Consider the following 22,628-nt stretch of genomic DNA (forward strand, 5'->3'; position numbering starts at 1 on the left):
GACTTGAAAATCGCCAGTAATATGTTTGTGAATTTGTGACGAATCTGGTGACAGAGGCAGACTGATAGGTGCACGCACAGCTGGGGAACCAGTTAAATTGGGAACCAGTTGGGACGTAACACCGGATCCGGCTAAGGCCGTTATATGCTACTCCGTACTATACGATTACGGACACATGGGAAGGGCCTACGCATAGTTGGAACGCCCTAAAACGCCCTCTCCGTCGTCTGCGGGGCCGACGGAGACCTTTCCCGTGCACCGTTTAAATTCCTGTCGATCCGTCGTGCCGTGCTGTACGCGACGGATACCCCTTGGCCGTGATTGGTCCGCTACGACATCATTTCCAAACGACATCATTTCCGACTTCGACAGAAAGGCGTTTTCTCTAAGGTCGTCTTTTTGAAAGACGTCTGTGATGACAACTTCTTGGAGAGAAATTTTATTGTGAGCTAGTTTATGCTCTACTCTAGCGAATTCAGAAACGTGAGTTTGTTGTCTGTGCACTGACTGCCACAGTTTAGTGACCTAGAGTAGTAGGCTACATTGTAGTTTTGACTGTAGCCAGTTTGTATGGATCTTTTTGTTTCCAATTATATCAGTCTTTTTGTTTATCATTTTTCACATTGGATTATACACTTGGTGGAGAAATGAATTCACAAAACCAGAGCCTTGTCTATATTGCAGGGGTGTCAAACCCATTTTCACCGAGGGCCACATCAGCATGGTTGCCGTCAAAGGGCCAGTTGTAACTACGATGTAACGTCAGTAACGATGTAAAAACATGGTGTTTTTGTTGTAGCTTTTGTGAACATAGGGCATATTATGCTGCAATTTAAGTCCGCCTTTTAATTCTTGGACAATCTGCTGTTTTTCTTGGAGGATACATTTGCACATTTTTCTCAGTGTTTGGTGACAAAATGCAAGCGCGCATAGCGCAAGAGCAAAACTTGTTTTGCCCTTCATCTGAACGCAGAATAGCTTTTTGAGCTTTATGTAAAATAAACATTGCCATTATCCAATAGCCTAGGTAAAACCTTGTCTAATGAAGGTGATGTCTTCATCATTGCTGGCTCCAAATTGTCGATAAGGGAAGCAGAAACATGCTAGCTTGGCTGAGTACTCTAACCAAGTTCGAGAGCGATACCAACTTGGGTTGAATGCCCGAGGACCTTGGCTGAAAATGCACATGGGGTACGTTCGCAGAACCGGCTGCATTGGAGTGCTGTCATTCAAACCATGCTCGCCTTCACCCAGTTAAACTTTGCGTTTAACACTGATGTGCATACACTGCTTTCTAGAGGCGGGATGTCGTCACTTTGCCGTAACACAATTGAAATGCATGGTGAGAGATGTCGTTTATGGTCAATGCACGCTGTAAAGCAGCGTAAAGCAGCAGACTTATTTCAATAGCCCATTAATCTTCCGCGGGCCACATAAAATGACGCGGCGGGCCTTGAGTTTGTCTTTAATATAATATTATGTTACTGCACCTGCTGCACTCATCGTCTGACTAGTGACAGCTGGTAAGAGTGTCACACGTGTGATGAGAGGTGGGAGATAAACAACGACGATTTCTAACTTACAAAGACGCAACAAAGCAACGTGTTTTCGACAAAAAAAACGCTTCTCCACCTACTGTTCTGGCGGTGAATTGTTTTCAGCACCCCCAGCCTTCGGAGAACCATAAAGGCAACAGAAATGCTAATTAATCCGTCCTATCCGGCGGCCCGCCCATCCGTAACGGAGTCGGAGTACCATACTGGCACCACAGTCGCATCCGTTTTGCGGATCCGCTCCAGATTTGATACAAGTGCTACAATCTTAGTATCATTCTACGGAACAGGCCCGCTTTCGAAACAGATTCGAAAATTGAGTATAGTATATACTACTTGGCACAAAAAACGTTTGACACTTTCCCAAACATAAAAATGATTGGAATTCTGGCCTTTAAAAATAGTTTGCATATTAAAAAATATTCGTCTATTATGTTATATTCTCACTCACTTAACGACTCCTCACCAGATCCAAAACGCGTTTGTAACGATGGATACGCGCAGCTGATGCTCGCGCTGACCCAAGCTCGAGAATATACATACATTAAGCTTTTGAGACGTTGGTCAACTGTCAAAGAAGAATCGTCCAGCCAGCAGACCGTCTGTATTGGTAAGTTACACTTAGTTTAATGTTGTTTTAATGCCAATGTATTTTCCCAAATAATGTTAAACAAAATATTACAAAAAAACACATACAGAGCAAGATTATCTTTCTTTTAATTCATCTACAAGACCAAATGTACCGTAGACAATTTAGCCGTAATATTGGTAGTATAGAGCTAACGTTAACTTTATATTCTAGTTAGTTAACTATGTTGCCAGTTATTGAATCCTCACCAATTACACATAGGCTACATTGTACCATGGTAGAGGCCAACAGGATACTAGCTAGTACAGTAGGCTACTGTATCATGTAAATCCAATGTAGCCGACTGCTGTACTGTACAGTAGGGTGCCAATATCGACCGGCTACAGTACAGTAGCCGTAACACAGCTCTCGACACTCGTTAGGAATAAAAAAACGTAATGTCACAGCATTGTACTAGATACAGTTATCAAAACATTCGTATTAAAAAACTCAATAGACCGAGGAAACGTTTATTTTGGCAGTTGGTCATCAAAGCCATTACTTAGGGTGCTTTCACACCTATAGTCCGTTTGCTTGGTCCGAATCAGTGGATGAGTTGCTACTTTGTTGCATTTTTCATTGAGTCCGGTTAGTGTTCACACGGTCCTTTTTAAGCGAACTAACGTTTGTAAAAAAAACAATGTTTGTAAAAAATGATGACGAGGTCGTACAGGTTGTTTATCTATTGGATAGAACATTTCCGAGGGAAATTCACTTTCTAATCATATTGTCACGGACAATGGAGCATCAGCACCGTATTACGATTGTCATACTATCGTTAATTATTTCGATATGGTGTTACAACCGAATAAGAACGGACTACGAACACGAGCGCATCTCGAGACGATATGTGCAATACCTTCACAACATTCGGAGAAGTCCGAGAGAGTACCGAAGGAGAAGGCGGGCCCTTATGGACGCCTACAAAACGTTCACGGTGTACTTATTACACAGAAGACGAGTGAGGTATTTTTATTCAACGTCACATGTATTAAACTGCAAAAAAGTAAATTAGCCAGTAGGGATGGATATTACAGTAGTTTAATATTACTGACGTTCTGTTTGGGGCATATCTCCTCAACACACAAACACACATATGTTTACATAAGCCCACACACACTCCCTCGCCGCTACTAGCGGCACATCAGCAGCAGGAGTAGGCTACAGGATGAGTAACTTAATTCATAATTTAAAAATAATATATTTTTTAAAACAACTGTTTAGCAATAGCACAGGTACTCTGCGATAAGAGTCATATTATCGATAAACTCTTAATGATACCCATCCCTACTAGCCAGTTATTTACAGAGTTCTACCATTAATAAATTAATTAATCAAATAGTATGATGTGTCTCTACAGAAGCATGTGGATCTATCCCCGTCCCTGTAGTTGGTGGCAACACATTAACGACACCTGGACTGACAGAGATTGGTTAGTCAATTTCCGAATGAAAAGAGGCACCTTCTTGCACCTGTGTCACATCCTGCGGCCCAGCCTAACACACCAGAACACCCGATACAGACACCCTGTCCCTGTGGAGCTAAGAGTAGCTATTTGTCTCTGGAGGTTGGCAACTAACTTGGAATTCAGATCCATCTCTCACTTGTTTGGAGTCGGCTTATCCACTGCCTGCATGATTACACAAGAGGTTGTGACAGCCATAAATGAAGTAATGAAACCACAATACATAAAGACACAATCTGCTGCTGAGTTGAGGATGATAGTACAGGGCTACCGCGATAGATGGGGGTTCCCGCAGGTGGTCGGGGCAATAGATGGGACACACATTGGCATCCTGGCTCCAGCTGATGACCCCGCTGACTATTATAACTGGAAAGGTTTCTATTCAGTCATCCTGCAAGGTGTAGTGGACCATAAGATGACATTTTGGGACATCAATGTGGGCTGGCCAGGCAAAGTCCATGATGCCCGAGTTTTGGCCAACTCCTCTCTGTATGAACAAAGCCAAAATGGCACATTGTTACCGGGATGGACTGAGATTTTCGAAGAAGTGGATGTGCCTCTGGTCATTCTTGGTGATGCTGCTTACCCACTTCTGCCGTGGCTTATGAAGCCATTTCCAGAGGGCAGAGGCATAACACCTGAGCAGACAAACTTCAACTTTAGGCTCAGTCAAGCAAGAACGACAGTGGAGAGGGCCTTTGGGCGCTTAAAAGGCAGATGGAGATGTCTTCTTAAAAGATGTGACGGACACATTTCCCTGGTCCCCTATATAATCTCTGCACGTTGTGTTCTACACAATTTTTTTGAAATCCACAGCGAACAATTCAATGTAGAACTTGAGGGAGATGAAGAACCTGGAGATGCTGCAGATGATGAAGAACACGAAGATGCTGACCTACAGAATTAAAATCAGGCAAACCAGAGTCGCCACACTAGGAATGCATTGTGTGCATATTTTGGAAGGTTGTAGATTTTCAGTGCCACCTTCATTTATGCAGCAATCACCACTGCCATTTCCACACAAAAAGTAGTCTTGTATGCGTGTGTGCGTTTATGTATGTGCATGCATGTAAGTGAGTGCATCTGTGTGTGTATGAGAATCAGTATCACCCTGGGAACTGGACAATTTGCTAACATCAATACAGTATCGTTAATGTGGGAGCACTGCAATGTGAGCAGACGTAATCAAACCTTTTCTATGTTAATATATTGTGTTAACCTTCTGTTGTAGCTAATTTGTTTAGGTTGACTGTTAAAGAAGAATAGTAAATAGTTATATGCTACTGGAATTTTGGGAATTACATTTCCATGTAATTACCTAATTGAAATCAGTTACAAAAAACATGTATTTCAATGTTGTTTTGTTTGAACAATTCAATTTATGATCTGGTGAAGTTCCGGCGTGAGTTTGTTATTCATAAGATCAGGCAAAGGGAGAACAATAACTTGAAGAATGTTTATTCTTACAAAGTTATAAAAGACTATGTTATATGAATTACAAAAAATATTTCTTATAAGGTTCCTATTAAAAATGTTTGCACATTATGGACAATGCAAGACATCAACAACCTTACAATTTTATAATTGTAAAATAAAGTGCAAAACAGAAATGTACAGACTCTGTCAACTTTTATGAAACACTTCAAACAACTTTAAATTTTGAAATCGTAAAAACAGCTTTACATGGGAATGACAAGTGTCAGCTAGGGAAAAATATAAATAAAATATGAAGTTTGGTTTCCTGGAACAAGTGCACATAATAGGAACATTGTAGCATTTAGTTATAAGAATACATGTTATAAAACATACCCATGTAATATATCCAGCCTACAACTCATGAAAATGTAGGCCCTCATTTACATCATGGTCAACTGAAGAGACACTGGACACACTGTTGTTGAGTGAGCCAGATGAAGAACCTGGACTTCCAGCTTCGCCCTCAAGGAACATGGGATGACCTGTATGTTGCTTGGTCATCGATGGTGGAATGTGTGGCTGTGTAAATCGTGCTGGTGGAATGTGTGGCTGTGTAAAGGGTGCTGGTGGAATGCGTGGCTGTGTAAAGGGTGCTGGTGGAATGTGTGGCTGTGTAAAGGGTGCTGGTGGAATGCGTGGCTGTGTAAAGGGTGCTGGTGGAATGTGTGGCTGTGTAAAGGGTGCTGGTGGGATGTGTGGGTGGGTCATAGATGGTGGTGTGTTGGGTGGCTGGGTCATGGGCCAGGTACTGGGGGGCATCATTGGAGCTGTAGGAATACAGTGGGGGACTGGTGGGCGCAGTGGTTGTGCAGGAAATGAAGCATTCATAAAAGTCCCCATTAGTTGTAAAAACATTTGAGTGGTGGCTTGCTGCTGTTCTTGCATTGCTTTGAACTGACGGTCTTCAGCTTCCTGTTGCATTATCATGAGATTTTCCAAGTCAGCCCTCTCCTGCTGTTGATGAATTTGATCGGCCTTATTCATCTCTTCCTGCTGCCTCTGTAGTTGAGCCAGATATTCGTGTAGACCACTATTACCCCGATCTGACTTTGCCTTTCTTTTTCGGGATTGAGCACCAGGAATAACCATCTTTGAATGGTTAATTCCACTCCTTGTGCTCTGCTCAACCTCAGCAGACCTGCTGAAATCTGTGTCACAGGATGCAGCCCCGCTTGCAGTAGCCCCTGTAAATGAAGGGAAAATGTCTCATTGAGCTCTTGTCAAAATTAACATGTCAAGATGTCTCCAACCAATTAATACTTAACATGTGAGTACTAAAGTAATAAACTAATTTAATGCATAGTACATAGCATACAGTAGCCAATTAATGTCTGCCCATACCATCTACAGCCTAAATAGACATGCACTCCCCTCGCTTTCCCTCTAACACCAAAGCACTGGTCACTTTAACACTGGACATGTGTCCATAGACAAATGTTTCAAATGCATTTCAATAGCGGTTTAAGCTCATTTATTTATTTATACATTGAATTACTTCCCCCCTTGGGACTGGTATACCCTTAACAAAAAGGACCAAAAAAAGACAATCTCTATCACCTCACTCGGTATCAGCGGAGCCATTATCCTCCTCCGTTGGTGAAGGACTGGGAGAAGTAGATGTAGAAGGCCTTTCGTGAATGTAGGACTCAACCACGTGTTTAGGGTTGCTGGTTGGCCTTGTACCCAGGATTTTATCCATGTCATCAAACCACGGGAATTAGTTTTTTTCCTCCCCAGAGCTACCACTTTTCCTGAGAACATCGCGCACTTTAATATATTGCTGCCTACGTTTTTTGACCTTCAATCGGCATTGCTCGCCTGTGCGCTCAATGCCCTTTTCTTTCAGTTTTTCACTGAACAGTTTGAATACTTTGTGCGTCTCCACCAGCATCCTTCCTATTTCTTCGTCGGCCCATATTTGCAGAAGAGCGCTAACCTTGTCATTTCCCCACGTTTGCCCTCAACTCATTTTGTTGATAAGCGGCGCAGTTGTCTCCACCACCATGTGTCAACTTTTGTTTTGAACCCACAATGCACTACATTTTGGTTTGCTTCCTGGAATAGGTCAATATTAAGTCCAATTACGTTCACACCTAAAGCAAACCGAACCATGGTTCACTTGGAACTGGACCGAGTCCCGTCTTTTTGGGGGGACCATGGTTCGGTTGTTTGGTCCGCACCAGAGTTCGAATGCGTGTTCTCACCTCTCCAAACGAACCGGACTTTCAGAAAAAACGGACCATGGTCCGATTGAAACGGACCAAACATGTCAGGTGTGAAAGCACCCTTAGTAACCGGGGAAGCTTTTGGAGAGATTCAATGGTAGATAATGTGTCCCTTCACTTTAATTCCAGCTTTAGCCATCTCATGTACAATAAATTGAGTTATAGGTAGTTTCCAGGAATGATAACTACTTGTATATGGCATGTGGATAGTTGGCCTATCAAAAATATAGCTAGTAACTTGACAAACTATGTTTATTAGTATCATGCTAATTACAGTAGCAGATTTATTATTAGTACAAACTAATAAAACATGGTCAGTTTTCCTTCTAAAGGATTGTCTGTTCCAGCCAAGGGTCCTAATTTAGCCAGTGTAACGGTCTGTGTCTTAGTAAATTGTGCACATACAGTAACATACATACAATATGATTAATATGTGCATATTACTTGATGTGTTTTCTATCAGTCTTTGGCTCGGTCCAATCAAACTTTTCTCTCTCTGTCTTCAGCATATCAGAGTGTCACCAAGAGTGTCACCAGTCACCAAACCTGCACCAACCCATCACCCCGTCTTAATTGGTTATGGTGAGATAAACCTTTCCACCCTGTTGCTTACAAAATGTACATCACAAGCACAGAAGGCTGAAAGTTGTCAAACTATGTTTATTAGTATCATGCTAATTACAGTAGCAGATTTATTATTAGTACAAACCAATATTAAAACCCATTAATTGATTGACAATCCATCAAGGATTGTCTGTTCCAGCCAAGGGGGGGTATTGGGGGGCAATGCCCCCCCAAATGGAATGCTGTGCCCCTTCCAAAAATAATTTTGTTAAAGAATAAATAAGAATTACTGGCATTGGCATAAATTAAATATCAAGATGGCTACACTTTCCTGCAGAATATGCACGACTGCTCTTATTTTGACTCTCATACATGCTTTGTAAATGCGTGTCCCCCTTGTGAAAAAAGACCATCCGTCCATCATCTGCCGCTTGTCCGGGGATCGGGTTGCGGGGGCAGCAACCTAAGCAGGGAGGCCCAGACTTCCCTCTCCCCGGCCACTTCCACCAGCTCTTCCTGGGGGACCCCGAGGCGTTCCCAGGCCAGCCGAGAGACATAGTCCCTCCAGCGTGTCCTGGGTCTTCCCCGGGGCCTCTTCCCAGTGGGACGTGCCCGGAACACCTCACCAGGGAGGCGTCCAGGAGGCATCCTAATCAGATGCCCGAGCCACTTCAGCTGGCTCCTCTCGACGCGGAGGAGCAGCGGTTCTACTCTGAGCCCCTCCCGGATGACCGAGCTTCTCACCCTATCTCTAAGGGAGAGCCCGGACACCCTGCGGAGAAAGCTCATTTAGGCCGCTTGTATTCGCGATCTCGTTCTTTCGGTCACTACCCATAGTTCGTGACCATAGGTGAGGGTAGGAACGTAGATCGACTGGTAAATAGAGAGCTTCGCCTTTCGACTCAGCTCCTTCTTCACCACGACGGACCGATGCAGAGCCCGCATCACTGCGGACGCCGCACTGTCGACCTCGCGCTCCATTCTTCCCTCACTCGTGAACAAGACCCCGAGATACTTGAACTCCTCCGCTTGGTTCAGGATCTCCTCCCTGACCCGGAGATGGCACTCCACCCTTTTCCGGTCGATTACCATGGCCTCAGATTTGGAGGTGCTGATTCGCATCCCAGCCGCTTCACATTCGGTTGCGAACCGCTCCAGTGAGAGCTGAAGGTCGCGGCCCGATGAAGCCAACAGGACCACATCATCTGCAAAAAGCAGCAACCCGATCCTGAGGTCACCAAACCGGACCCCCTCAACACCCTGGCTATGCCTAGAAATTCTGGCCATATAGGTAATGAACAGAATCGGTGACATAGGGCAGCCCTGGCGGAGTCCAACCCTCACCGGAAACAAGTTCGACTTACTACCGGCAATGCGGACCAAACTCTGGTACCGGTTGTACAGGGACCAGACAGCCCCGATCAGGGAATCAGGTACCCCATACTCTCGGAGCACCCCCCACATGAGCCCCGAGGGACACGGTCGAACCCCTTTTCCAAATCCACAAAACATGTGTAGACTGGTTGGGCGAACTCCCATGTACCCTCCATGACTCCGCGGAGGGTATAGAGCTGGTCCACTGTTCCACGGCCAGGACGAAAACCACATTGCTCCTCCTGAATCCGAGGTTCGACAATCCGACGGACCCTCCTCTCCAGGACCCCTGAATAGACTTTCCCAGGGAGGCTGAGGAGTGTGATCCTACTAAAGTTGGAGCACACCCTCCGGTCCCCCTTTTTAAAGAGGGGAACCACCACCCCGGTCTGCCAGTCCAGAGGCACTGTCCCCGATGTCCACGCGATGTTGCAGAGTCGTGTCAACCAAGACAGCCCTACAACATCCAGAGCCTTAAGGAACTCTGGGCGGACCTCATCCACCCCAGGGGCCCTGCCACCACGGAGCTTTTTAACCACCTCGGTGACCTCCGCCCCAGAGATAGAAGGGCCCCCCCCGATGTCCCCAGACTCTGCCTCCACGTCGGAAAGCGTGTTGGTGGAATTAAGGAGGTCTTCGAAGTATTCCTTCCACCGATCCAGGACGTCCCCTGTCGAGGTCAGCAGCGCACCATCCGCACCGTATAGTGTTGACAGAGCACTGCTTCCCCCTCCTGAGCCGCCGGATGGTGGTCCAGAACCTTTTTGAAGCCGTTCGGAAGTCATTCTCCATGGCCTCGCCGAACTCCTCCCATGGCCGGGTTTTTGCCTCCGCGACCGCCAAAGCCGCATACCGCTTGACCTGCCGGTACACATCAGCTGCCTCAGGAGTCCTACCAGCCAATAAAGTCCGATAGGCCTCCTTCTTCAGCTTGACGGCATCCCTCACCTCCGGAGTCCACCACCGGGGCCTCCGGTCAGCCGCTTCAACAATGGAGGCCGGGAACATGGCCCATTCGGACTCAATGTCCCGGCTCCCCCCGAGACATGATCGAAGCTCTCCCGGAGGTGGGAGTTGAAGCTCCTTCTGACAGAATTTTCCGCCAGCCGTTCCCAGCAGACCCTCACATTACGTTTGGGCCTGCCAGGCCTGACCGGCATCTTCCCCCACCATCGAAGCCAACTCACCACCAGGTGGTGATCAGTTGACAGCTCCGCCCCTCTCTTCACCCGAGTGTCCAAGACATGCGGCCCCAAGTCCGACGACACGACTACAAAGTCGATCATCGAACTGAGACCTCGGGTGTCCTGGTGCCAGGTGCACATATGAACACCCTTATGCTTGAACATGGTGTTCGTTATGGACAAGCCGTGTCTAGCACAGAAGTCCAACAACAAAACACCACTGGGGTTCAGATCGGGGGGGCCGTTCCTCCCAATCACGCCCCTCCAGGTCTCACTGTCATTGCCCACATGAGCATTGAAGTCCCCCAGGAGGACAAGGGAATCCCCGGGAGGAGCGCTTTCCAGCACCCCCCCCAGAGACTCCAAAAGGGGCGGGTACTCTGAGCTGCCGTTTGGTGCATAAGCACAAACGACAGTGAGGACCCGTCCCCCTACCCGAAGGCGGAGGGAGGCTACCCTCTCGTCCACCGGGGTGAACCCTAATGTACAGGCGCCGAACCGAGGGGAAACAAGTATTCCCACCCCAGCTCGACGCCTCTCACCAAGGGCAACTCCAGAGTGGAAGAGAATCCAGCCCCTCTCAAGAGACTGGTTCCGGAGCCTATGCTGTGCGTCGAGGCGAGGCCGACTATATCTAGCCGGAAACTCTCTACCTCGCGCACCAGCTCAGGCTCCTTTCCCGCCAGCGAGGTGACATTCCACGTCCCTAAAGCTAGCTTCTGCAGCCGAGGATCGGACCGCCAAGGCCCCCGCCTTCGGCCGCCGCCCGTCTCACACTGCACCCGACCCCCATGACCCCTCCTGCGGATGGTGAGCCTACTGGAAGAGGGTCCCACGTTGTCTCTTCGGGCTGTGCCCGACCGGGCCCCATGGGAAAAGGCCCGGCCACCAGGCGCTCGCCATCGAGCCCTACCCCCGGGCCTGGCTCCAGGGGGGGGGCCCCGGTGACCCGCTTCCGGGCAGGGGCAACTGAGAACCATTAATGTTTTTCTTCATGGTTGTCTTTTTGAGCCACGCTTTGTCTGGTCTTTCACCTGGAACCTGTTTGCCTTGGGTGACCCTACCAGGGGCATAAAGCCCCCGACAACATAGCTTCCAGGATCACTAGGACACGCAAACCCCTCCACCGCGGTAAGGTGGTGACTCAAGGAGGGGGTGAAAAAAGCCTCCCCTTTTAATTTGTTCTGGAGCCTATTCTGGGTCTGTGTCTTAGTACATGGTGCACGTACAGTAACATACATACAATATGATGTATATGTGCATATTACTTGATGTGTTTTCTATCAGTCTTGTGGCTAGGTCCAATCAAACTATATTGTATATTTCTGTCTTTGTCTTCAGCATATCAGAGTGGTCACCAAACCTGCACCAGCCCATCACCCCGTCTTAATTGGTTAAGGTGAGTTCTAAAACTGGTTGTTCCCATCCTTGATTGTGATTGGCTATATCGCGTTCCATGCCGTTGTAAAATCCAGCATAACCTCACAGGTTGTCCTCATAACATTCTTTAACATTCCAAATGACAGCGCATCGAATATTTCAAATTGAAAAAGATGCTTACAAAATATACATCACAAGCACAGAAGGCTGAAACTTTGTTCTCTTGTGCTTTTGAAAGTTGCTGAACTACACATATTAACACTGCTGGAACAAATCAAGCATCAGCAGTCACAACTTACTGCAGTAGTCAACAGTCTAGCTGGGAGGATGGAGAACAGTGTGTCCCAACCAGAGATGCCAGGGGCCGGTTGCACAAAGCACCTTAAGTTAAGATTTTCCTTAAAGACAGAGTTAAGGTTTCCTTAAAATATAATCGGTTGCACAAAGCACCCTTAAGTATTTTCCTTAAATGTTCCCTTAAGTATTTAAGGTTTTCTCCATAACTTTGTCTTATACTTAAGAAATCCCTTAAGGAGCGTTGCACGAAAGACCTTAGCAAACAAAGTAAGGAAGAAAACTTAAGGTACCTCTGACTTATTCTTTACCGCAACATGGCTGCGTTTATGGAGATAAATAAACCCATCCCACACCTATGTCACTCTGTTAAGCTACTGTGCTGTAGTCTAAACATAAATAGCTACTATTTATGCGTCGGCTACTGCTGTAAATATAGTAGTTATAATATAAATATAGTATAGACTCATTCCGGTAAATGCAATGTAATTGTTGATCTCATTTTGATCTAGTTAGCATAGCTACCTAAGAAGTACTGTAGGCTAGCGCTCACTTTTTAAAAACGTTAGGCTACTGAGTAGCAACAAGCCCTATGCTATGAGTAAAGTTGATATCTCCTGTTTAATTGGACTCCCTCCTGAAATTGGTTATCTCTTATTTGGACATAACAGTCAAGTTATCATAGCTAGCTCTAGCATATATGTTTTATTTCTTGAATTGACCGCTTCACCAAACTTATTGAGGTTTATTTTTGATGCAATTTCGATGCAATTTCGTCCTACAATCGTACGTTCCCAAAAAACGTTGTTTTTTGTTTGAAGTTATTTGTGGATCAAATTTACGTTTTAGTATGCGCTTTCTTTTTTGAATTCCTGTAGAAGCACAATATTTTCCTCCTCTGCCCAATTGGGTTTTCTTGCCTTCTTTTCGTAGGTGTATAAGCTAGCTACTAGCTAGCTCTAGCTACGAAGGTGACGCACTAGATACAACCAAACAATGCGGTCACCGTGAAAACGGTCGAATTTTACTGCTGTAAAATCACGTTAAATGTAGTAAATCCCTTAACGTTTCACCTAAGCTAAGGAAATCATTTAAGGGATTCTGTGCAACCCCCTTAAGTAAATCCCTTAGCTAAGGAGAAATTTACCCGTAAGTGTCATACTTACAAAAAAACTTAAGGTGTTTTGTGCAACCGGCCCCAGAGACCTTACATTTCCCACTGAGCAGTCTTGGAGAGGTGACTGAACTTGAACATTGGCTTCAAGATTAAACAAATGCCAGGCTCAAACAGAACATGGTATGACTCATTAATATTTCATATTTAATAGATCTTAATGGTATGGTAACTAGATGGACTGTTTAAGGGTGGTCACCAGTGTTTCCCAACCCTGGACCCCTGCATGTTTTAGATGTTTCCCTGCTCCAACACACCTGATTGAAATGAATGGTCATAAGTAGGCTTCTGCAGTGCTGGATAACGACTTATTCCTTTGAATCAGCTGTTTTGGAAAAAGGAAACATGAAAAACATCCAGGACAGGGGTTCCCTGAGGACCAGGGTTGGGAACCACAGTTCTAAGGGTTTGATCTTTTTGTTTTGCAGTCGGTTCTGAGGTTCCTTATTTGCTGTTCCATAGAATTTTCTGTAAAGGTGACAAAATTATTTTGTTTCAAAATAGATTTCTGCTCTAGCAGCCATTGGTGGACATGATGCAAAATGAGTAACGTGGAACATTCTGGCACACATTTTTTCTTACTCTGTTGCTAAGAAGATTAACTGGAAAGGGAAGAACGGAAAAAGATCTTTTAGCCAGATGACAACAAAGGCTGTGCTCCTACGTAAGTAAATTAGTAAAGAGATTCAATATATGTTGCATATGCTTATAATTTCATTGTATAGTAATGACCATTCACCTTTAGGCTAACATGAACACTGTACATGTTAGTCATTAGAAGACACCTTTCTACAAAGCAGCATAGGCTTCCAAAAGCTAGATATAAATTAACTAATTTAATAAAGATTGAAATATGATATTTGTTGACATTGAGCTTGTAACACAAACATTGTAAGACGTTGATTATTGTATGTAACTTGTTTTGTTAGGTGCTGTACGTAAGTGTCATGTCTCACAAACGGCATCTGATGACGACATTTCAAGGCACGCCATCAGATGGTTCAATCTGGCCTCTGACCGTGGAGGTGGTCGGAAAGAACGTGCCATGGCTGCAATACCAGAACACTAATGTTGAGGTCATTTTTGTGTCATTTGTGAAAAGTGTGTAATTTATTTGATCAATTTTTAAGAATGTGTAACTTATTAATGTTGACTGCCACTATTTAGATCTTAATTGTACTTTACTTCTTGGGTTAAACACTGTACAAATTGATTCACACTTGAATTTAAAATATATACATTTCACTGTAGCCAATAATGCATTTTTTTTCTTTCTATTTGATGAATTCCTATGTATTTTTTTATGAATTCCTATTTATTTATAATAAAAGGGTGCATTTAAAATAACTTGTTTGTAATGAGTAGAAGTACACAATACTAACATTGCTTCATAGATTCTTAGTAAATGCTTTTATATTTGATAAAAATGACAATGCTATACAAAACAAAAAACGTCACTGTTACATTTGATTACGTTTCACAGCTGTTAAAATGAATTAGGGGAAGTTGGCAGTATATGGCTTTGTTAAAACACAGATGTTAACATTTAATTTGTAATTTCTCATAGCATATTTGGAACCGAAATGGATCTGAATCAGAGCCAATCCAGAGGTCAAATGAAATACGGCTGATTTGTGTCTGAGCCGGGCCAATGCTGGTCCAAATCAGTTTTAGATCCGGATTCCAGATCCGTAACAGTTTTGGCCCGTTGTGCATCTGACCCCGGGCCAGGTCCATTTTACGCATCCGGTACGGATGTTGTAATAGGTCCGGCACAGACCTGGCACGGATACTTTTTTTATCTGGGTACAGTCTAGGGCCCCGTCCACACTAGCCCGGGTAAATACAAATACGCGTATTTGAATTGAAAACGATCTCCGTCCACACTAGCGTTTTCACATCGTTTTACAAATATTTGCCGTCCACACTAACACGGATACATGACAATTGTTGTCATGGTTACGCCACTTCTGTCCCTCCCACCACGCTGCTCTGTTTACATGCATGCAATCAGCTGAGACTGACAATTGTTTTGAGGTTTAAAAAAAAACTGTCATACAAAAAACAGTTACACTAACTTATAAATAAGTTATAGAGACGGAGCAGCATATTTCTTTCACTTTCCATCGTGACGTTATAACCTCAAGAGCACAAGCTACCCCAGTGCCATGGCAACTGAGCGACATCGTATCTGAAAAGCTCCGGGGACCCCGTCCACACTACGGCCCCGTCCACACTAGCCCGGGTAAATACAAATACGCGTATTCGAATTGAAAACGATCTCCGTCCACACTAGCGTTTTCACATCGTTTTCCAAATGTTTGCCGTCCACACTAACACGGATACATGAGAATCGTCGTCATGGTTACGCCACTTCTGTCACTCCCTCCCGCCACGTTGCTCTGTTTGCATGCACGCAATCAGGTGAGACCGACACTTGTTTTGAGGTTTAAAAAAACTGTCATACAAAAAACAGTTACACTAACTTATAAATAAGTTATAGAGACGGAGCAGCATATTTCTTTCACTTTCCATCTTGACGTTATAACCTCAAGAGCACAAGCTACCCTAGTGCCATGGCAACTGAGCGACATCGTATCTGAAAAGCTCCGGGGACCCCGTCCACACTACTACGCGTAGGCCTACCCGGCGTTTTCAAATGTCTCCAGCTAGGGGAGCGTATTCGAAAAGCTCAGTTTTCAGTATCCGAATACGCCGTATTAGTGTGGACGGGAGGTGCAAACGCAGACATATGTATGCGTTTCTAAATTTACCCGGGCTAGTGTGGACGGGGCCTACAACGCATACCCGGCATTTTCAAATGTCTCCGGCTAGGGGAGCGTATTCGAAAAGCTCCGTTTTCAGTATCCGAATACGCCGTATTAGTGTGGACGGTAGGTGCAAACGCAGACATATGTATGCCTTTCTAAATTTACCTGGGCTAGTGTGGACGGGGCCTAGGTGTTTTCGATATCTAGCTGTTCTTGCATTCCTTGCAAATCAGCGTTAATAAAAAGCAGATGAGCTAGTCTTGCTAATATTGACTCGACGGGCATGGCTGATGTATACCTCAGCTCTAGCGTAGAAGATCCCTGTGCAGTTCGACCCTCAATTACACATTTGCTCGAACCATTTCACCAAGGACGGATTTGAAAACCTCGGACAATGTTAAGCAGGATTTGCTATGAAGCTGTAGCTGAAAAGAGGTGCGTTCCGAACTTATGTTCATCACAACCGCAACAGTTATTAGCAATGCTCACGTATCCTGTATCTTGCACCTGCCTTTCGCCAGTTCTTTCAAATAGATAATCTAGACAGGCGTTAGTAATTATAGGCTAGACTGCTATTTGTTTTCTGGCTATTTTTTGGAAGCTTCCCTTCTTATGCCAACAACAGCTAGTCTAGCTATAGTCATTTGCTAAGTAAGGTACGCTATGTTGATGTGTTTTGAAATGTATTTAGCCTTCTACCTATCCACCTTATTCTCAGGGGGTCTACAGTAGAAACGATTATGGGTGCAACTTCCGGTGAGTAGCGGAAGTTGCGGTTTGCTATGCGTTAGTCCCAGCCAGCCGTCAACAGTGATTCTTTCTAAAGTAATTTCAACTGTAATTTACATTTACATTACATTTACATTTATTCATTTAGCAGATGCTTTTATCCAAAGCGACTTCCAAGAGAGAGCTTTACAAAAGAGCATAGGTCACTGATCATAACAACGAGATTGTCCCAAACATTGCAAGTAGCCAAAACATGAAGCATACATTGTGAAAAAGCTAAACAAGTGCCAAAAGGGAAGACCCATAAGAGCATGCAGTTATACAAGTTACAAATTAAAACAACATGAACCACAAAAGTGCAGGACTGTACCTGTAGAAGAACAATCAACAGTAACATATTTCACAGCGAGTACAAGACTTAGCTTCGTTATATCTAACCTAAAAGAGCAATGAGTCACTTAATAAGAGTCATTGTGATCCTGGAGGAAACTAACTAACAAGTCCAGCCAAGCATTCTTAAGTGCTGTTGTACTCCCGGAACAAGTAATTTAACCAAAACTGGTTTGTTTTTAAACACTTGTTGTCATTTGATTGTTATTATCATTGTTATAAAATGTCATTGCGGAGCTCTGGTAGGCTACCTGTTGCGCTGTTTGCGGCTTTACTAGCTAACAACTAGCCTGACGTTGTCATACTCATAATTCTAGTCAGAATATGAGTCTGAAAACTCTCCGTTGGACCTTGAGTACGGAGCGTGTTTCAACCGAACTCGTAAAACAAATGCCTCTACGCTCAATTGGATAGACCTACAACCAATCAGAGCAACTTATTATGTTGTTTGTTGAAAACGAATTCAACCCAAGGGCTCTTTCGTGACGTTGTTGACTACGTTACTGTTGATCATCTGTCCATCATCGTATAAAGCCCGCCCTGGCAATTTCATGGTCCGTCCCGATTCTGGGTTTTCTGTAGTTGTCCCCAATATGAGACCCTCCAGACCCAACTTCCCGAACAAATTTTTTTGTGGGCGGGAGAAGTTGGGCTAGCAGCCAGGCTAGCTAACAACCAGATTTAGCTAAATCTGTGGCTTCAACTACAGTGTGTTGAACACACACCCACAACAGAAAGGGATTGTTCTTGTGACAAACGGTACAATTTCCTTTGCCTGCCGACAGATGAGGACTACAAAAGAATGTCGCTGAAAAACCTAGCCTTGAAGAGACCACCCAAAACACTATTGTATGTGTACTCATTTCATTTTGTGGACAAAAAAGCAGATGGAGGAAATCCGCATCCTACTTTGTGTTTAGGCTACGAAAGACCTCCACAGATTTAGTTGCAGTACTGTCAGTAAAGGTGGGATGCAATTATTCATCTATGAATTTTTGTGGGTTAGTAGTGTGCTGGTCCAGCTACACATGAGCACTCAGCCGTTTCTATTTCACCTGACGATGAAACTAAAACCCAAGACCGGTGATTTTTGCGGCTCTGACTCGGCTCTATGTCTGCTTTAAGGTGGATAAGGTTGTGTCCCACCTCCTTTATTAAATCGCGACCAACTTTATTGCTGTGGAGGTACCTAGCTACTGATATGACTCTTCAGGCTTTTCAGGTTATTTATCGCTTCACCGTTCGTAGCAACAGAGTTAATAAAGTAGCTAAATATGCTATTGTACGTTATTTGAGGCCACTTTTTCAGGTCGTCCTCCCAGCCCTCGATAGTAGAAGGCAGAGGTATGATCAAACTGTCCCGATTCTGGTGTAACTGTGTTCCCACATGTTTTATTTCGCATCAGAATTAGCTTACCGCAATGAGCGTTTATGAGCGTTACCATGACAATCGCCTGCTCCGGAAGTCGCGCCCATAATTCAGGAAATGGATCATGGGAGCTAGGAATAAGGTGAAGAATTTTAATTCGTCAAGTTTGGCCCTTGAAAGCTTTCGGTTTCAGACGCGTGAATGATTGTTTTGATGGAAGTCAGCTAGTTTAGAAGCATAAGTGAGCAAGTTACAGTGGCAAACATTATCAATTGTTGCTGTGTTTGGCTGTTCGTCGAGATTGGGGAAAAACAAGTTGTCAACAAGTTTAAATTTCCTATAAAAACGGGACTACGAGATGACTGGGTTTCTGCTGTAAATAATAGCGTGTTGATCTTTCAACGTTGTTTCAATTGTAATATTGGTGGAAATACCGTTAGAATAGCCTTGATTTTGGTAGTTTTTTCAACGTTGTTTCAATTGTAATATTGGTGGAAATACCGTTGGAATCGCGTTGGTTTTTTATCGTTGTTTCAATATTAAATAAGGGAGCAAAATTATGATGGGTCAACATAGTCTGACGTTGGTTCAAAGAAATTAGCGTTGAAGGTGGAATGTTGATTCAGTGTAGTTTCAAGTAAGTTTGCCATCTGGGTTAATAGTGCTTTAAAAAAGTGGTTTGGGGTGCTGTAACTTGTCATGGAAGGGAATTTCCAATTATGCATCATGCATGCATTCCAATTATGCATGCACCTAGCATCAGTGGCGATGTGTCCTGGCTTACTGAAATGAATTTGCGCAACAGGCAAGGGATCTACCTGAATAATAAATATACTTCAGTAGAGATAACGGTTGTGGATCTGACACTGCATACGTAGTCCTAGGCTATTGCTAACTTTCATATCCACCAGTTTTTTAACCCTCGACCATACACTGGGTTCAGAAATGACTGGTGGGTGATGTAAAAACAGCAGATCATATTGAACATTTATCGGTGCATTTATTAATTACTACAATTTCACAGCAGTTATTCAACAAGTAACCAGCAGATATAGCCTACCCGCTGCACACCTCCCCGACCGTTGCATTTAGTATGCAGGCATCACAGCTGGTCTAAGTCTTTTTAAGCCGTCTCTATCTTACTGTTTTTCTCCATTGCTTTGGCTCATTTCACGAAACAGAAATTATATTCTCAAAACAACACGTGCAAACCTCCAAACCGCTGCGCACTTGTTCACAACAGATTGGAATTTTTCATTCCTTTAATCAAATTGCAATTATATTAGCACATCCTTGTAAATGACAAGTGCAATTGCCTACAGTTTGCACACATTTCAAATGATTTAGCACATCTTTGAAATGGTTGAGTATAATTGCCTTCAATTAGGCCAACTATCAATTGAAAACATCTTGCTGGTCTAAACTGACTGTTGTTTCTCAGTCAAGTGGTTGTTCTCTGCAAAACATATTGGCATAATTTCCTTGTGTACATTATCACCTTGTTCACCTTGTTCATTATCAAGACGCACTTGTTCCGGGAGTACAACGGCACTTAAGAATGCTTGGCTGGATTTGTTAGTCTCCTCCAGGATCACTACGACTCTTATTGAGTGACTTGTTGCTATTGTAGGTTAGATATAACGAAGTTAAGTCTTGTACTTGCTGTGTAATATTTTACTGTTGATTGTTCTTTTACAGGTACAGTCCTGCACTTTTGTGGTTCATGTTGTTTTATTTGTAACTTGTATAACTACATGCTCTTATGGGTCTTCCCTTTTGGCACTTGTTTAGCTTTTTCACAATGTATGCTTCATGTTTTGGCTGCTTGCAATGTTTGGGACTATCTCGTTGTTATGTTCAGTGACCTATGCTCTTTTGTAAAGCTCTCTCTTGGAAGTCGCTTTGGATAAAAGCGTCTGCTAAATGAATAAATGTAATGTAATGTAATGTAATCACCTGCACAATAGTTCACTCCACTGTCAAAATCTTTCAGGCACATTATACCATGAAAAACATCATGGTATATACTGTAATATGGATCTCTTGGATCATCTGCTTACAGTCATTGTCAGGTGCAACTAGAACTTTACAAAACAAGGGGACACATCCTATCAACAATCACACAGTAAGTTTAGTTAGCTGACAGGAGCAATGCAGCAGTATAAATGCTTCCATCAAATATATAGACTTGTCCCAGGACAGCTCGGGGGAAACATCACTGTTTGTGCTGCCATTTCAGAGAATGGTGTATTCACCCACATTCCCAGTCTTGGCCCATACAATACCCAGACACTCCTGGTGTCCTTGGACCGCCTGCACTCCGATCTTATCCCTCTACATGAGAGGGGTTTGGTAGGGCCTCAGTTTCTTACATTTGTCGAGGATGAGCAGGAGAGGCTGTGTGTAAATGATATTGTAATTCACTAAATTCAGTGTTTCCCACACAGACTTATTCGTGGCGGTGCGCCACAAAATCAACACCGGCCGCCACATATTGCATAAAAAATAAAATAAACGATTTAGGTTAAAACACGCAGCGTATTCGTTCAGCTGCATTTCCTTTCTCTGCTCTTCCTCAGTCTCTCTGTCACTAACGCATCTTTCTCACATTCGCACAGTCACAACGTCAGCACACGTTAGCAACGATGCATACCTACGCCGTTCTAGTAAGACCGACAGCTATTAACAGCGAGCCTTCAGCTTTAGTGCCGGAGCTAAAGGTCTATGAAAGTTAAGGCTACTTTTCGCTAGGTACCTACGAACATGTGTTAATCAAAGGTTCCCTTTCGTTCTTTTGGTTAGAAGTCTCAGGAGCTAGCTAGCTACTTACCCGGCGTCATGGAGCCGACCAGTTAGCTAAATAGTTATTTAGCACTAGCGTTGCTACCTGCATTAATTATTTGTTTGTTGTTTTTGATTTTGTGAATGTGTTAATCATGTTCAACCCCCCCCGCCCCCGCCACACATAGCTTTCTAATCTGTGGGAAACACTGAAATTGTAGTCCTAAAACGTCAGGGAGGGATGCTTTTTGTAGACAAGAGTCTACTGAAGATAGCCAGTATATAGGATCCTTTAAAACAAGCCTATTTCATTTGTCATTTTCCTGAGAAAGCAACCTTCATTAGCCAGGCTAGTTTCACTCGGTCAGCCTATTTAAAGGTCTCTGACAGTCAGAATCACTGTTTACAGGCAAAGGGCGAGCTGGTCTCAGATGTGTATATAAACCAGTTTAGAGCTAAATACTCTTGCCAGAGCCTGGAATCGAGCCAAATGTTTTGAGTGACTTTGCATGGCCGGGTCTCCATCAGTTCAACTCATTTGGATTCAAGCTCAAGTAATGCCACTGCATTTCACAGTCAAAACTGTAGTTTATGTCAAGTGTAGATGTAAAAAGCTTAATTTTTCACAACTGGCATGGATCCTTTCTTCACTTTTACAGGTCTGGTGGGTCATGCAGATGCCTGCTCAACAGAGGATGCTGAGAGAAAAACTGATCCCTTGCTGGACTACCCCTCTCTAGCTTGACAGAATCAGAATCAGGATAGCTTCTCTTCAGCCCTGACCCCAGGACAGCTTCGTCCAGCTGGCCTGCCCTGACTGCCTGCCTGCAGGCCCTGCTTGCCCCTGCCTGCAGGCCCTGCTTGCCCCTGCCTGCAGGCCCTGCTTGCCCCTGCCTGCAGGCCCTGCTTGCCCCTGCCTGCCTGCCAGCCCTCCAGAGACAGACAGACACAGTAGCTCTTCAGACTGCTTTTTTGAGGACAATGATGAAAAAGGACAAACCAGCATTTTTTATTTTGATGAAAGTCTAAATGTTTAATCCTTTCCATGTCACAGCATGCCAAGCTGCTGTCTTTTAGGGTCTTAAGTAATGAAACCAGTTCAAGTTATAGACTTTTGACTTGAATCCAATGATTAGTCATCTGAATAAAAACCACTCAAGAGAAGTACTGCTTCTTGGATGATTTGTGCTCCACGTCAGTACATCTCACACATTTGCCTTTGTTTCCATGGGATTCATGGAATTGCTAGTTTCTGCTCCACCATTGTGTAA

The 22,628-nt window shown here is 44.1% G+C and overlaps 1 protein-coding gene and 1 long non-coding RNA gene across 17 annotated transcripts in view; both read left to right on the plus strand.

Moving 5' to 3' along the window:
• mppe1 (metallophosphoesterase 1) overlaps positions 1-22,628 on the plus strand; it is a 79,090-nt gene that overhangs the window by 12,915 nt on the left and 43,547 nt on the right. The window lies entirely within an intron of this gene.
• On the plus strand, positions 185-14,914 carry LOC146275321 (uncharacterized). 3 transcript variants are annotated; one of them, XR_014766360.1, is made up of 6 exons: positions 185-2,163; positions 7,854-7,929; positions 11,811-11,868; positions 12,088-13,440; positions 13,822-13,981; positions 14,247-14,914. It is a non-coding gene; the product is annotated as an uncharacterized LOC146275321 (long non-coding RNA). The 3 variants fall into 3 exon arrangements; XR_014766361.1 differs by lacking the exon at positions 12,088-13,440 and having other exon boundaries at positions 13,746-13,981; XR_014766359.1 differs by lacking the exon at positions 12,088-13,440.

The sequence above is a fragment of the Hypomesus nipponensis genome, chromosome 8 (genome assembly GCF_054491055.1).
Source record: "Hypomesus nipponensis isolate SF chromosome 8, ASM5449105v1, whole genome shotgun sequence".
NCBI lineage: Eukaryota > Metazoa > Chordata > Actinopteri > Osmeriformes > Osmeridae > Hypomesus > Hypomesus nipponensis.